Here is a 16,613-nt window from a genome sequence, read left to right on the forward strand (position 1 = left end):
AAAAGAACACATTGACACCGGTGTGTCAGACCCACCATACTTGCTCCGGACACTGCGAGAGGCCTGTACAAGCAATGATCACATGCACGGCACAGCGGACACACCAGGAACCGCGGTGTTGGCCGTCGAATGGCGCTAGCTGCGCAGCATTTGTGCACCGTCGCCGTCAGTGTCAGCCAGTTTGCCGTGGCATACGGAGCTCCATCGCAGTCTTTAACACTGGTAGCATGCCGCGACAGCGTGGACGTGAACCGTATGTGCAGTTGACGGACGTTGAGCGAGGGCGTGTAGTGGGCATGCGGGAGGCCGGGTGGACGTACCGCTGAATTGCTCAACACGTGGGGCGTGAGGTCTCCACAGTACATCGATGTTGTCGCCAGTGGTCGGCGGAAGGTGCACTTGCCCGTCAACCTGGGACCGGACCGCAGCGACGCACGGATGCACGCCAAGACCGTAGGATCCTACGCAGTGCCGTAGGGGACCGCACCGCCACTTCCCAGCAAATTAGGGACACTGTTGCTCCTGGGGTATCGGCGAGGACAATTCGCAACCGTCTCCATGAAGCTGGGCTACGGTCCCGCACACCGTTAGGCCGTCTTCCGCTCACGCCCCAACATCGTGCAGCCCGCCTCCAGTGGTGTCGCGACAGGCGTGAATGGAGGGACGAATGGAGACGTGTCGCCTTCAGCGATGAGAGTCGCTTCTGCCTTGGTGCCAATGATGGTCGTATTCGTGTTTGGCGCCGTGCCGGTGAGTGCCACAATCAGGACTGCATACGACCGAGGCACACAGGGCCAACACCCGGCATCATGGTGTGGGGAGCGATCTCCTACACTGGCCGTACACCTCTGGTGATCGTCGAGGGGACACTGAATAGTGCACGGTACATCCAAACCGTCATCGAACCCATCGTTCTACCATTCCTAGACCGGCAAGGGAACTTGCTGTTCCAACAGGACAATGCACGTCCGCATGTATCCCGTGCCACCCAACGTGCTCTAGAAGGTGTAAGTCAACTACAATGGCCAGCAAGATTCCGGATGTGTCCCCCATTGAGCATGTTTGGGACTGGATGAAGCGTCGTCTCACGCGGTCTGCACGTCCAGCACGAACGCTGGTCCAACTGAGGCGCCAGGTGGAAATGGCATGGCAAGCCGTTCCATCCAGCATCTCTACGATCGTCTCCATGGGGGATAGCAGCCTGCATTGCTGCGAAAGGTGGATATACACTGTACTAGTGCCGACATCGTGCATTCTCTGTTGCCTGTGTCTATGTGCCTGTGGTTCTGTCAGTGTGATCATGTGATGTATCTGACCCCAGGAATGTGTCAATAAAGTTTCCCCTTCCTGGGACAGTGAATTCACGGTGTTCTTATTTCAATTTCCAGGAGTGTACATTGCACCACGTGCGTCTAGTTCATTATTTGTTTTCGTTCTACATGTTCATCGTAGTTTGCAGTATTTGCTAAAAGAAAGCTGTTTACAGCATTTTCTGCATGTCTTCGAGAAATAAAGGTAATGTTTGTACCTGTAAGAGTATTGTTTTACTACAAAAAGTAATGATGAGATAATCCCAAATTGATTTTAATAATGATACACTTACAACCACACTGAGGCTACCATCGACAGTTTTAACAACTGTACGTCTTCCAGTGACGCTCCTCAGTCCCAGTATCCTGACCATGTATCCAACGCAAACATCACAACCACTTTACACAGTCTTCTACTGATTTATCTTCCCGGTGTGGGACAGAAGAACAAATCCGTTCCTCCCCTGTGCTGTCTTCATCATCGGTCGAGAGAAGGGAAACAGAGCAGAGATTTTGGAGTCCTCATCAGATGATGACTCACATCTCGATTTTCTTTGCCTCCTATTCATTTTAGCCACCTTTATGTTCTTCTGGAAATTGCGGTCTTGCATTTTGGTTTGTCTTGATCTGTAGACCGAGGACACTTCGCAGCAACGTAATAAAATGATACACCTACAGCCGTCGTTTTGATGTTACATTATGGTATTTCAACCAAGCAAAATTTTTAAAGGGACACAGTTTTCGTGTAGTTGAAATTAGGTACCCTCGCAGTATCCAAAATTAGGCACCTGCATCACATGGCTGAGCTATCGAAACACTTAATGGATTGTTGCGTTTAAAAGCCATTCACATGTTTCATTAAACATTATACATCATTAATAAATAGAAGTAAAATATCGAACCACTTACCATACAGCTGTTACGCTCATGTCGTGGCCGCAGCAAAGAGTAATATTTTAATGAAAGATATTAAGAAACAAATCAGTTGCGAGCTCAGAACACGACTGGTACGATTGGCGGTTTGCAGGGCACTAAAATGCGGAAGCACGTGGTTGAGCCACTGTCCGCATCGGCAGCAATGTTCAAGGAGCAAATATCTGTCTACCTGGATTAGGGTACCATCTGAAAATACGGCACTTTACCCTTGCCGATAAACTTTGACAGATGTCATGTAACGGCCGAAAGAAGAAAGATAGTACAACTGCCTTTAGACCGTGGGGTTTCGGCTTCGGTTCCAGGACGGGTTAGTGATTTTCTTCGAGCGACGATTGGATATTTCTGTCGTCCTAATATCATCTTCATCGACGAACAAGTCACCAAAGAGGCGTCAAATAGAAGGACTAGCCCAAGGCGACCGAGAAATCTCAGAAAGATTCTCAAAACCAGTAATGGCATACCATCATTTCATTTCTACTGAGACTACGACCTTTATTTTCATATTCCAGTTGCACTGTTTTCAAACCTGTTAGGCGTTTAATATTGAGTTTTCTGAGTATTGTAAATTTTCCGTTATTTTCTGACATAAATTGTATTCACTTTGAAATTTTGATGGAACAATAATTTTTTTAGATGTTGTATTTTAATCTTATCTAGTCCCAGGAGTTCCCTTGCCGCGGGTGGATCGCCAGCAAACCCAGATAATTAGGCCTACGCTGGTAAGTGAAAAAAGTAATTCTTTTATTATTAAAAGTGAATACCAGAAAACTGAATGCAAGTTACGGGTTCGCGTCAACTTCGCCAGTCAGGAGATTACAGTGTTGACCATGTGAATGCACACTCAGAGTAGCGTGTGGCGATACTTCGATCTACTTGGCCTGTGTTGACATTAGACGTGATTGGTCAGTAAGACGAAGGGTTTGTGTCGCCCATCAAAAAAGATAAAACAAAATACATTGATTTACAGAGCGCAAATCATCTTACAGTGACCAAGATTACCACAAAACCAATATTTTTAACCCAATATTATTACGCGGCTTAAGCTTCGTTGTAAGTTCTTCAGTGCCAAAACAGATCATCCTTATGAATAAGGCGCGGTGAGAAAAATCGAAATTTCGGCTGCATTATTATTCTAAACCTTTTGGCAGTCAATCGGGAACGTTAGGAAGTGCACAGATGGATGTGGACACACAGTCTTCGTAAACATAGAAAAGCGTACACCTTGCGTGCCACTAGAAACAGCGAAGGCTAGAAAATAGCCATGAATATTCTTACGGAGTAACCTCAACCAGAATAACCACGTAAAACTAATTGCAATAAATGCTGAAGACTCATAAGGAAACACAATTGCCGGCCGGAGTGAGCGAGCGGTCGCAGGGTCGAATCCTGCCTTGAGCATGGATGTGTGTGATGTCCTTAGGTTAGTCAGGTTTATGTAGTACTAAGTTCTAGGGGACTGATGATTTCAGAAGATAAGTTCCATAATGCACAGAGCCATTTGAACCATTTTTGGACCACAATTCGCCGGCCGGAGTGGCCGAGCGGTTCTAGGCGCTACAGCCCGCCTCCAGTGGTGTCGCGACAGGCGTGAATGGAGGGACGAATGGAGACGTGTCGTCTTCAGCGATGAGAGTCGCTTCTGCCTTGGTGCCAATGATGGTCGTGTGCGTGTTTGGCGCCGTGCAGGTGAGCGCCACAATCAGGACTGCATACGACCGAGGCCCACAGGGCCAACACCTGGCATCATGGTGTGGGGAGCGATCTCCTACACTGGCCGTACACCTCTGGTGATCGTCTAGGGGACACTGAATAGTGCATGGTACATCCAAACCGTCATCGAACCCATCGTTCTACCATTCCTAGACCGGCAAGGGAACTGGCTGTTCCAACAGGACAATGAACGTCCGCATGTATCCCGTGCCACCCAACGTGCTCTAGAAGGTGTAAGTCAACTACCCTGGCCAGCAAGATCTCCGGATGTGTCCCCCATTGAGCATGTTTGGGACTGGATGAAGCGTCGTCTCTGCACGTCCAGCAAGAACGCTGGTCCAACTGAGGCGCCAGGTGGAAATGGCATGGCAAGCCGTTCCACAGGACTACATCCAGCATCTCTACGATCGTCTCCATGGGAGAATAGCAGCCTGCATTACTGCGAAAGGTGGATATACACTGTACTAGTGCCGACATTGTGCATGCTCTGCTGCCTGTGTCTATGTGCCTGTGGTTCTGTCAGTGTGATCATGTGATGTATCTGACCCCAGGAATGTGTCAATAAAGTTTCCCCTTATGGGACAATGAATTCACGGTGTTCTTATTTCAATTTCCAGGAGTGTATATCAAAGCGAAGTCCTCGAAAGTGTTCTTTCAGTTTTGTAAACAGATGAAAATCGGATGGGGCTAAGTCGAGATTGTTTCGAGCATAATCGATGACATGACAGTGAAATCAAGGAGAAAATTTGGAAGTTTGTGGTAAGTTCTTATGTGACCAAACTGCTAAGTTCATCGGTCCCTAAGCGTACACACTACTTAATCTAACTTAAACTAATTTACGCTAAGGACAACACACACACCCATGCCCGAGGGAGGACTCGAGCCTCCGCCGGGACCAGCGGCACTCGTAAGAATGGATCGTTAGATTGCAGGTGTGGGCATATTTGTTCTTATTTGCTTATTTTAGTTTGCTTGATGTGGCATACAGCAGCTTACAGTAGGTCTTGTCTGGAAGCACACTAACACGGCTGTGTAGAGCAATATACTGTCTTTTTGCTCCACAATCATCCAGTTTTTTTGTGTACTTTTGATAACTATGAACCATATCCTGTATGCCACGCTGGTCAAAAAAGTGAGCCAGCTGAGACTAGCCAGTCGTACAGCTTTGACGACAACATATGAGTCTGGAAAATGTTGGAAAATTAGTCCATCTCTCACGGCTCCAAAGAAATATAAGTCTGAAAATACTTAAAGAGAACAGTACAGTGAATGTGGTAGGACAGTCCAGCCAGATCTGGAAATGAGTTCCATCGTCGCAGAACTATTGCAGGGTCTGGCGTCTGGCGTTATCATGGTACAGCCGGGGGTTTCGCCTCCTCTGACCTGAGCGTGTAAATTTGGGCTTTCATTCTAGTCAATGTCGGACTGTAGCGTTCTGCATTTAGAGCTGCACTAGGAAAAGGAAAAAATAAGCCATCCCGGATGGCTGTGCACATCACTTTGCCTACAGATGGCTTTGACTCTTTCTTTGAAGCATAATTCGCTGTCGTCTCTCCACAGACGTTCTTTTGGATTCCTCCCTGTAGTGGTGACACCACGCCTCATTTCCAGTGATGGTTGTGTCCATAAAATGTCACCCACAGCCTCATGTTCAGCAGGAGCAGGAATATTTGTATTCGTTGATTTATTTGGACTTTTGTAAGCAGCCACGGGCACAGTCTGGAACACACTTCGCGGCAAGCAAGGTTTCTTAACATCTCGTGTAAGGCATTACAGCTCTGCACAGAAGTCCTTGGCCGTAACCCGCCTATCATCACGTATGCGTTGATCGAGATGCCGTTCATTATGAAGTATGACAAATGAGCATTGTCTTGAAGTGAACACCCATTTCAGCACTAACTGAAGCGCAGTATCCACAGTCTTACATTACTTAGGTCTACTGCAAGTGGCGTTGCATTTCAGTTGGGGCCATTTGTTTACCAGTAAGGAGTACAGTGACATATCTCGTATACGCACCATGTAGCGCCGTTTTTGAACGCTCCTCTGCTGCTCCCATCTGTTGGAAGGCAACGAAACTAATAGGACATTAAGGGGAATATTAAAAATTATTACTACACCAAATACCAAAGAATGTAAAAAGCGCAAGACTACAATTTCCCATGCAGCTAAAGTATTGCGAGAATGCTGCATGGAAGCCTTTACGGCAAATTGGATGGTTGGATTGGGAAGGAACACTTCTGATTTAGAAGAGGAGAACGAACAAGTGATGCTACGGGACTCTTAAGAATCATACGGGAAATATGTATTGACAAAGTTAGAGAAATTTCTGCTGATTTGGAAAAAGCTATTGACGGAGGTCAACAGAACAAGTTGGTGGGTATTTTGAAAAGGAAAAAAGTAGGTTGAATGAGAGATGACAGGTACGGAATTCATATTTGCGACAGAATAAGGATTGGATGTGAAATGTGAGAAGGAAGCAGCACTGGTAGATACGTTAGGCAAGGTTGTTGTCTCTCCCATTTGTTGTTCAATTTATACCTGGAAGAAAGTATCGCGAAAGGCTTAGCTAGAAAAATGGGAATATGTATCGGCAGGAGGAGAACAGAATGTATAAGATATGTTGATAAGATGGTATTAGTGGCAGACACCAAAAAAGCTTTTAATAAAATGCGAAAAAGATCTGAATGAAGGTTGTGTGGAATATGGGTTGAGAATCAAAACAACAAAAACAAAGAGTATGGTGATCGGCATAAGGAGATTGGCAAAGATGAAGACAGGACAGGTTATATTAACCAAGTAATACCATCTAAATGTCCTGGAAGTCCAATCACCGAAGATTTGAGATGTCACCAGGAGGTGAAAACTTGCATTACTATATAGAAAGGGGCAGTCAATAGAAAGATGAGATCGTCATGCGGCAAACTAGATAAAGTTCTGAGGAAAAGGCCAGGCAATTGTTTTGTCTGGAGTGTGGCCGCTATGTAGCAGACATGGACACTGACACGAGAAGATGAAAAAAGGCTAGAAGCATTTGAGATGTAGCTGTGTAGGAGAATAGAAAGGAAGAGCTCCATGGAAAGTGTCAGTAAAGATAGATCGTTGGAAAGTGTGGGTGCTAGGAGAACACTGGAGCAAGTTATAAGAAAAAGGAAGAAGAACCAGACGGGACATTCGTTGAGATGGGAGTGCGTGATAACAGACGCTTTGGAAGGAATAATTTGTGAGAGGAAATTGAGAGGAAGGAGGAGGTACAATATAATAGTCGATAGGACCCGAAGAAGACGACAGAAAAGAGAGAGAGCCATTGTAGTTATCCGGGCAGAACACTAATGATGATGGTGATTATTATACCAACATAAACAGGCTCGGACACCGAAAGTCAACCCGTAAAATAGGGGACATCAGTTTCGCGACAGCCCTCGTAATAATACAGAAATCAGAATACCGTCGCGCCACAGATAGTTTAATTGGCGCGGTTGGGTAAAGGTAGAACACCTTTCTAAATTAACGCAAGAAAACAAGGGAGCAGGTCAAGTCAGGTCAAGTCAAACAACTGGGCACAGTCAAGCCAGAGGCTGCCTGATGATTCAGCGAGTACTGATGCCAAAGCATCGAGGTGGTTACCCAGTCGCGCCTACAAGCAGAGGGACCAGACGTGTACGTAACACTGACACAGAAGAGAGACGAAGACACTTTGGTCTGGATAGCCTGACTGCTTCATATCCGAGCTATGGGCTTGTTATTTATGAGGTGGGAATCGGTACTTCAGCAAAACAAGGACGTGTCCTTACAAATATTCCTCATTTTCTGGTAACGCTGTCAGCTTACATCTACATTCATACTCCGCAAGCCACCCAACGGTGTGTGGCGGATGTCACTTTAGGTGCCACTGTCATTACCTCCCTCTTCTGTTCCAGTCCGGTATGGTTCGCGGGAAGAACGACTGTCAGAAAGCCTGCGTGTGCGCTCGAATCTCTGTAATTTTACATTCGTGATCTCCTCGGGAGTTATAATTATGGGGAAGCAATATATTCGATACCTCATCCCGAAACGCACACTCTCGAAACCTGGACAGCAAGCTACACCGCGATGCAGAGCGCCTCTCTTGCAGAGTCTGCCACTTGAGTTTGCAAAACATCTCCGTAACGCTATCACGGTTACCAAATAACCCTGTGGTGAAACGCGCCGCTCTTCTTTGGATCTTCTCTATCTCCTCCGTCAACCCGATCTGGTACGGATCCCACACTGATGAGCGATACCCAAGTATAGGTCGAACGAGTGTTTTGTAAGCCACCTCCTTTGTTGATTTTCTAAGGACTCTCCCAATGAATCCCAACCTGGTACCCGCCTTACCAACAATTAATTTTATATGATCATTCCACTTCAAATAGTTCCGCAAGCATACTCCCAGGTATTTTACAGAAAAATGGTTCAAATGGCTCTGAGCACTATGGGACTTAACTGCTGAGGTTATCAGTCCCCTAGAACTTAGAACTACTTAAACCTAAGTAACCTAAGGACATCACACACATCCATGCCCGAGGCAGGGTTCGAACCTGCGACCGTAGCGGTCTCACGGTTCCAGACTGTAGCGCCTAGAACCGCCCGGCCACCACGGCAGGCCTATTTTACAGAAGAAACTGCTGCCAGTGTTTGTTCCGCTATCATATAATCATACAATAAAGGATCCTTCTTTCTATGTATTCGCAATACATTTCATTTGTCTATGTTAAGGGTCAGTTGCCACTCCCTGCACCAAGAGCCTATCCGCTGCAGATCTTCCTGCATTTCGCTACAATTTTCTAATGCTGCAACTTCTCTGTATACTACAGCATCATCCGCGAAAAGCCTCATGGAACTTCCGACACTATCTACTAGGTCATTTATATATATTGTGAAAAGCACTCCCCTGTGGAACGCCAGGGGTTACTTTAACGTCTGTAGACGTCTCTCCATTGATAACAACATGCTGTGTTCTGTTTGCTTAGAACTCTTCAATCCAGCCACACAGCTGGTCTGATATTCCGTAGGCTCTTACTTTGTTTATCAGGCGACAGTGCGGAACTTTATCGCAAGCCTTCCGGAAGTCAAGCAAAATAGCATCTACCTGGGAGCCTGTATCTAATATTTTCTGGGTCTCATGAACAAATAAAGCGAGTTGGGTCTCACACGATCGCTGTTTCCGGAATCCATGCTGATTCCTACAGAGTAGATTCTCTGTTTCCAAAAAAGACATGATACGCGAGCAAAAAACATGTTATAAAATTCTACAACAGATCGACGTCAGAGATATAGGTCTATAGTTTTGCGTATCTGCTCGACGACCCTTCTTGAAAACTGGAACTACCTGTGCTCTTTTCCAATCATTTGGAACCTTCCGTTCCTCTAGAGACTTACGGGTACACGTTTGTTAGAACGGAGGCAAGATCTTTCGCGTACTCTGTGTAGAGTCGAATTGGTATCCCGTCAGGTCCAGTGAACTTTCCTCTGTTGAGTGATTCCAGTTGCTTTTCTATTCCTTGGACACTTATTTCGATGTCAGCCGTTTTTTCGTTTGTGCGAGGATTTAGAGAAGGAACTGCAGTGCTGTCTTCCTCTGTGAAACAGCTTTGGAAAAAGGTGTTTAGTATTTCAGCTTTATGCGTGTCATCCTCTGTTCAATGCCATCATCATTCCGGAGTGTCTGGATATGTTGTTTCGAGCCACTTACTGATTTAATGTAAGACCAGAACTTCCTAGGATTTTCTGTCAAGTCGGTACATAGAATTTTACTTTCTAATTCACTGAACGCTTCACGCATAGCCCACCTTACGCTAACCATGACATCGTTTAGCTTCTGTTTGTCTGATAGGTTTTGGCTGCGTCTAAACTTGGAGTGAAGCTCTCTTTGCTTTCGCAGTAGTTTTCTAACTTTGTTGTTGAACCACGGTGGGTTTTTCCTGTCCCTCACAGTTTTACTCGACACGTACCTGTCTGAAACGCATTTTACGATTGACTTGAACTTTTTCCATAAACACTCAACATTGTCAGTGGCGGAACAGAAATTTTCGTTTTGATCTGTTAGGTAGTCTGAAATCTGCCTTCTATTACTGTTGCTAAATACATAAACCTTCCTCTCTTTTTTTATATTCCTACTAACTTCCATATTCAGGGATGCTGCAACGGCCTTATGATCACTAATTCCCTGTTCTACACATACATAGTCAAAAAATTCGGGTGTGTTTCTTATCAGTAGGTCCAAGATGTTGTCTCCACGAGTCGATTCTCTGTTTAATTGCTCGAGGTAATTTTCGGATAGTGCACTCAGTATAATGTCACTCAATGCTCGGTCCCTACCACCCGTCCTAAACATCTGAGTGTCCCAGTCTATACCTGGTAAATTGAAATCTCCACCTGCTGAGAAAATTTATGTGAAATGTACTCCAAATTTTCTCTCAGTTATTCTGCCACTAATGCTGCTGAGACGGGAGGTCGGTAAAAGGACCCAATTATTAAGCTAGCTCGGTTGTTGAGTGTAACCTTGACCAATAATAATTCAAAGGAACTATCTACTTCTACTTCACTACAGGATAAACTACTACTAACAGCGACAAACACGCCACCACCAGTTACACGCAATCTATCCTTTCTAAACACCGTCTGTGCCTTTGTAAAAATTTCGGCTGAATTTATCTCTGGCTACAGCCAGCTTTCTGTACCTATAACGATTTCAGCTTCGGTGCTTTCTATCAGCGCTTGACGTTCCTGTACTTTACTAATGCAGCTTCGACAGTTTACAATTACAATACCGATTGCTGCTTGGTCCCCGCATGCCCTGACTTCTGCCCGCACCCTTTGAGGCTGTTGCCCTTTCTTTACTTGCCTGAGGCCATCTAACCTAAAAAACCGCCCAGTCCACGCCACACAACCCCTGCTACCCGTGTAGCTGCTTGCTGCGTGTAGTGGAATCCTGACCTATCCACCGCAACCCCACCATCCTATGGCGCAAGTCGAGGAATCTGCAGCCCACACGGTCGCAGAACCGTCTCAGCCTCTGATTCAGACCCTCCACTTGGCTCTGTACCAAAGGTCCGCAGTCAGTCCTGTCGACGATGCTGCAGATGATGAGCTCTGCTTTCATCCCCCTAGCGAGACTGGCAGTCTTCACCAAATCAGATAGCCGCCGGAAGCCAGAGAGGATTTCCTCCGATCCATAGAGACAAACATCATTGGTGCCGACATGAGCGACCACCTGCAGATGGGTGCACCCTGCACCCTTTATGGCATCCGGAAGGACCCCTTCCACACCTGGAATGACTCCCCCCGGTTTGCATACGGAGTACACATTGGTTTTCTTCCCCTCTCTTGCTGCCATATCCCTAAGGGGCCCCATTATGCACCTGACGTAGCTCCCAACTACCAGTAAGCCCACCCTCTGCGACCGCCCGGATGTTGCAGACTGAGGGGCAACCTCTGCAACAGGACAAGCAGCCATGTCCGGCCGAAGATCAGTAGCAGCCTGAGACAGAGCCTTAAACCGGTTCGTCAGACAAACTGGAGAGGCCTTCCGTTCAGCCCTCCGGAATGGTTTTCGCCCCCTGCCACACCTCGAGACGACCTCCCACTCTACCACAGGTGATAGATCAGCCTCAATGTGGGCAGTATCCCGGGCAACCACAGTCGTAGTCCGATCGGGGGATGTGTGGGACGAGCTGCCCGTCCCTGACAAACCCCCATCCGGACCCCCACAGTGATGCCCATTGGCAACAGCCTCAAGCTGTGTGACCGAAGCCAACACTGCCTGAAGCTGGGAACTAAGGGATGCCAACTCAGCCTGCACCCGTACACAGCAGTTGCAGTCTCTATCCATGTTAAAAACTGTTGTGCAAAGAACGTCTGAACTAATCTACAGGGAGGACAAACAATTCGACACAAAATTTAAACGGTTATTAAAATACAAGATTGCCTAGTAAATGCAGTAATGCTGCTACTTGCGCACTGCTGACACACTGCTTGGCGGCGGAAGGAGACTACGCGATTTTACACTATTCAGGTACTAAAACGCGATGCTACACCTCTCAAATACTATAATACGCCCGAAATTTATGAATTAAACAATTCAAGTACCAAAAACACGCAAAGAAATTAAGAATTAAACTATGTAACAAATGAGTGAGCTAGGAGTATACGACTTGCTGCTGGCAGTTGCTTATCCAAAGGCAATGACCAGTTCTGGGAAGGGGGACCTCTGACGTTTCACAGTCTACATTCTACATGTCAATGCGTTACCATTTTCTGCAAGTCTCCTTCCTGGACCTAGCTCCTGTTTACTGGCTGTGGGCAGGAACTTTTTCTTACGTTACTCACCGTAATACTGACTATTGTTATTGTAGGAAGCAGAAAGATTGTTTGAATTTACTCATTGGTGAGGACTGTCATTTACGTAACAGTTACTCGGGTATGTAATAAAAGTCATAAATTAAGCCACAAGCTATAAATTAGAACTGTGCTTTGACAGGAAAGTTCAGTATTCAAGTTACGTAAAGTTTTATTAACAATTCTTTGTAATGAAAGTTACTCCGTTCTTTTGCATCATTCTATTTCTGACATTACTCCTACTACAGCCAAAGATTTCATTATTACGTAATTGTCCAAAACCTGAAAAATTATGTTTTGATAATCATATTCAGTTCATTTTCTAAATATCTCGGTTCATAAAAAGGGATAGGATGGATAGTACTTGCATGATGCCTTAGGAAAATTATTTACATGGAAATATGCACGGAAACAATGTTATTTAGGCCATAAAATTCCAACTATGCTTGTCAGCCTATTGCACTTCTAATTATAAAAAATCTAGATCTTACTTCAGATCATGATTCCGTTGTTTTGTCTAGTGGCTTCATTTAGCGGTAAAATAGGGCACAGGTTGATCTTGCCATACCACAGCCAATAACAAGGGATCACAATAATTTTGATGTTACGTGAATTACTCTTGCTGCATTTGTACTGTGCCCAATAAATGTCGTACTCATAGCTTGCCCATATTAAACATCCGCCAAAACAACCACTTCAGTTTTCACTGCTCCGCGCTTCGGAAGCAGACTTTTTATCTCCACACTTTTACATAGCCACACCGGCGAATACAAACAACCAACGATATCGTCTACTCGTGACGACGAACTACTTTTTTGGCGCGCTCGCACGCTCAGCGATAATGTATTTACAAATTATTATACTATTTGACAGTAGCTTTTCCCTCACTAGACAAACGTGTCTACTTACTAAATGCTAACATTCCATGCGTATTCCCTTTCTTAAGTAACAAATAGCATTTGTAACTTGACAACATATTTACAAGAATAATATTCAGCACAACTAATAAAACAAACTTCGCAAAACACGTAGAAAACGTATTGTCATCTACAGAGTTGTGGTGTTATATGACCTTCTTTGTTCCGTATTCTCGCATCGATCTATCCCTAGAGTTTGTACACGGCGGAAAAAAATCACCCTGTAGACGAATGTTAGTTTGACAAGTGACGCGTTACGGCGCAAGCCTCTACCACCTCGTAGCGAAGGAATGTCGCCACATTCCTGAGCTTAACCCGCCATTTGTAGGGACGAATATGAATACTGGCCTAATGATTTGAAGGGTATGAAACACAACGAAAGGAAATTGATAAACGGAGAGAAAGCATGTTTACTTCACAACTCCTGTTGATTAGGCATATCTGAATGAAATGTGTGTAGTTTACAGCAACAGAAAAAACTACATGTATCGACTGAAGAATGAAGGGTTCGTTTTGTACAAATAGGACCGAAAATTCGGCAGTTTATCAATTTAGGATACTTGCACCAAACCAAACCAGATAGTGAGATTATTTTATAATTCACTATGTTTTTCACTCTCGCATCTTGTTTAATCTGTTTCTGTCTATTGCGCTTATTTTATTTTTGTACGTCAAAATTTTGTCAACATTCCTTTCTACAATTTTATTGTAATCTCTTTCAACTATTTTGAATCTAAATAATTGTAATCTCTTGTTTAATTTGAACTAGCCATTTCATTTTCACTTTTTTTTTCTGAAAGCGACACGTTATCTGCATCCGTTGGATCATTGTGTGGGTAAAATTTTATCAGATGTCTTACATCAATTATTAAGTGCATACACAGTTCCGCCCTGCAAATTGCGGCTTCAGTATGGGAACGATATGCTTGTGGAGCTGTCTCTTAGACCAGCATCCGATAGATCAGCCCCAGCTGTCGTCGAAATATGAAGCCACGAAGGTGCTTTCACAAAATGGGTTTTTATGTTCAACTTTGTGCGTGTGGTTACATTTCCAAAAGTGAAACTACGCATGCGCATCTGTCCGGACGTTATTTTCTCTAAATGAAGACCTTACGTAAAAGCGCGTTGATTTCCTGGTTCGGTGGGAATCTCTTGTGCCGATTACCACACGACAGGCAGCTGGGATAGATACATGTTTCGATGTGTAGTATGTTGAGGTTATGCTGTCAGGTGATTTATATGCAATAATATCTGCTGACTCCAAAAAAATTTCTAGACTGTTACAGACATATGGAACGCCGCTTCTAAACACAAGTTAAAAAAAATGTGATGCCTTGAGCGTCAAATATTAGATAAAAAGTCTCCAATCAACTCACTGTAAAATTCAGAAATAGAAAAACAGTAAAGAAGAAAAGGAGAAAGCTACAAATTTATGAAAAGTTCATATGAAAACTACGGACGAATATTTAGTTATGGCGACTTTAGAGCACAGCAGTTGAGAAGTCTGACATCTGTACAAAGAAAAAAAATGGGATTGATGGAATCAAAAAATTACGAAATTGAAATGAAGGACATCAGCGCCGCAAAAATTGGGATGGTAATATTACGAATGCAACGGGAATCCCACTGCTAAATGCAGAAGAGAGAACGGATACGTGGAAAGAATACATCGAAAGCTTCTGTGAGGGGGAAGATTTGTATAATGAGGTAGAAGAAGAAACAGGAGTAGATTTAGAAGAGATAGGATTTCTGTTAACAGTGAAAAAATTGAGTTATAAACTGGAATGTTGATTCGGAGAGTTAAAAATTCGTTAAAGTACAAATTAAATTGCGTAGCAATAAGTACAGTGGCAATATTAGATAAAACACTACAGTAACTGTCTACAGATGTTTGGTTCTCATTGGGTTTAATATAAATAATACTAAGTAATATTAGAGTTGACCATCTTACCGAATAAGATTGAGATAACCCAAAAAACAAGAACCCCGTCAAAACTCTAATGTCGTTACGGAAAAGCTGGTGAAAGGCTAGCCCAATTCGTGAATAATACCCATGGTAGGCTTCAGCATAACGTAATTATTATTCTTATAAAGTTCATTTGTAACCAACAAAAGGCATTATGACGGATGTTCTATAAAAAGATAATGAAACTGACATTTTTGAAACGGGTCGTAGGAATGAACATACAAGTTGTGTAAAGGTTTACATGTGTAGTTTTTATATTAATATGCACTGAATAGCCAATGAAAGTGGTACACCAGCCAAATATTGTACAGGACCCCAGCAAGCATGTAGAGGTGCCGCAACACGATGTGGCATGGACTGTACTAATGTCTGAAGGAGTACTGGAGGGAACTGACACCATGAAAAACGCAGGGCTGTCCATAAATCCGTAAGAGTCAGAGGGGGTGGAGATCTCTTCTGAACAGCACGTTGCAAGGCATCCCAGATATACTCTACAGTGTTCACTTCTGGCGAGTTTGGTGGCCAGAGGAAGTGTTTAAACTCAGAAGAGTGTTCCTGGAGCCACTCGGTAACAATTCTGGGCATGTGGGGTGTCGAATTGTCCTGCTGCAATTGCCCAATTCCGCCGTAATGCACAATGGGCATAAATTAATGCAGGTGATCAGACAGGATGCTTACATACGTGTCACCTGTCAGAGTCGTATCTATACGTATGAGGGGTCCCATATTACTCAGACTGCTCACACCCCAACATTACAGAGCCTCCACCAGCTTGAAAAGTCTCTTGCTGACATGCAGGGTCCATGGATTCATAAGATTGTTTCCATAACCGTACACATCCATCTGCTTGATACAATCTGAAACGAGACTCGTCCGACCAGGCAACATGTTTCCAGTCATCAACAGTCCAGTGCCGGTTTTGACGGGCTCAGATGGGGCGTAAAGCTTTGTGTGGTGCAGTCATCAAGAGTACACGAGTTGGCCTTCGGCTCTGAAGGCCCATATCGATGATGTTTCGTTGAATGGTTCGCACGGTGACATTTGTTGATGGTTCAGCAATGAAATTTGCAACACTTTGCGGAAGGGTTGCACTTCCGTCTCCTTGAGCCATTCTCTTCAGTCGTCGTTGGTCCCGTTCTTGCAGGATATTTTCCCGGCAGTAGTGATGCCGGAGATTTTATGTTTTCCCGGATTTCTGATATTCACGCTACACTCGTGAAATGGTCGTACGGGAAGATCCCCAATTCATCGCTATCTCGGAGACACTGTGTCCAATCTCTCGTGCGCCGACTATATCAATACGTTCAGACTAACTGAAATCTTGATAACCTGCTATTGTAGCAACAGTAATCGATCTAACAACTGCGCCAGACACTTGATGTCTTATATAGGCGTTGCCGACCGCAGATCCGTATTCTG

General features: G+C 44.5%; 1 protein-coding gene across 4 annotated transcripts in view; it reads right to left on the reverse strand.

Annotated features, from left to right (window-relative positions):
- LOC126335244 (adenylate cyclase type 8) overlaps positions 1-16,613 on the reverse strand; it is a 1,717,934-nt gene that overhangs the window by 272,540 nt on the left and 1,428,781 nt on the right. The gene's annotated exons all lie outside the window — the stretch shown is intronic.

Source organism: Schistocerca gregaria, chromosome 2, assembly GCF_023897955.1.
Source record: "Schistocerca gregaria isolate iqSchGreg1 chromosome 2, iqSchGreg1.2, whole genome shotgun sequence".
In the NCBI taxonomy this organism is placed as follows: Eukaryota; Metazoa; Arthropoda; class Insecta; order Orthoptera; family Acrididae; genus Schistocerca; species Schistocerca gregaria.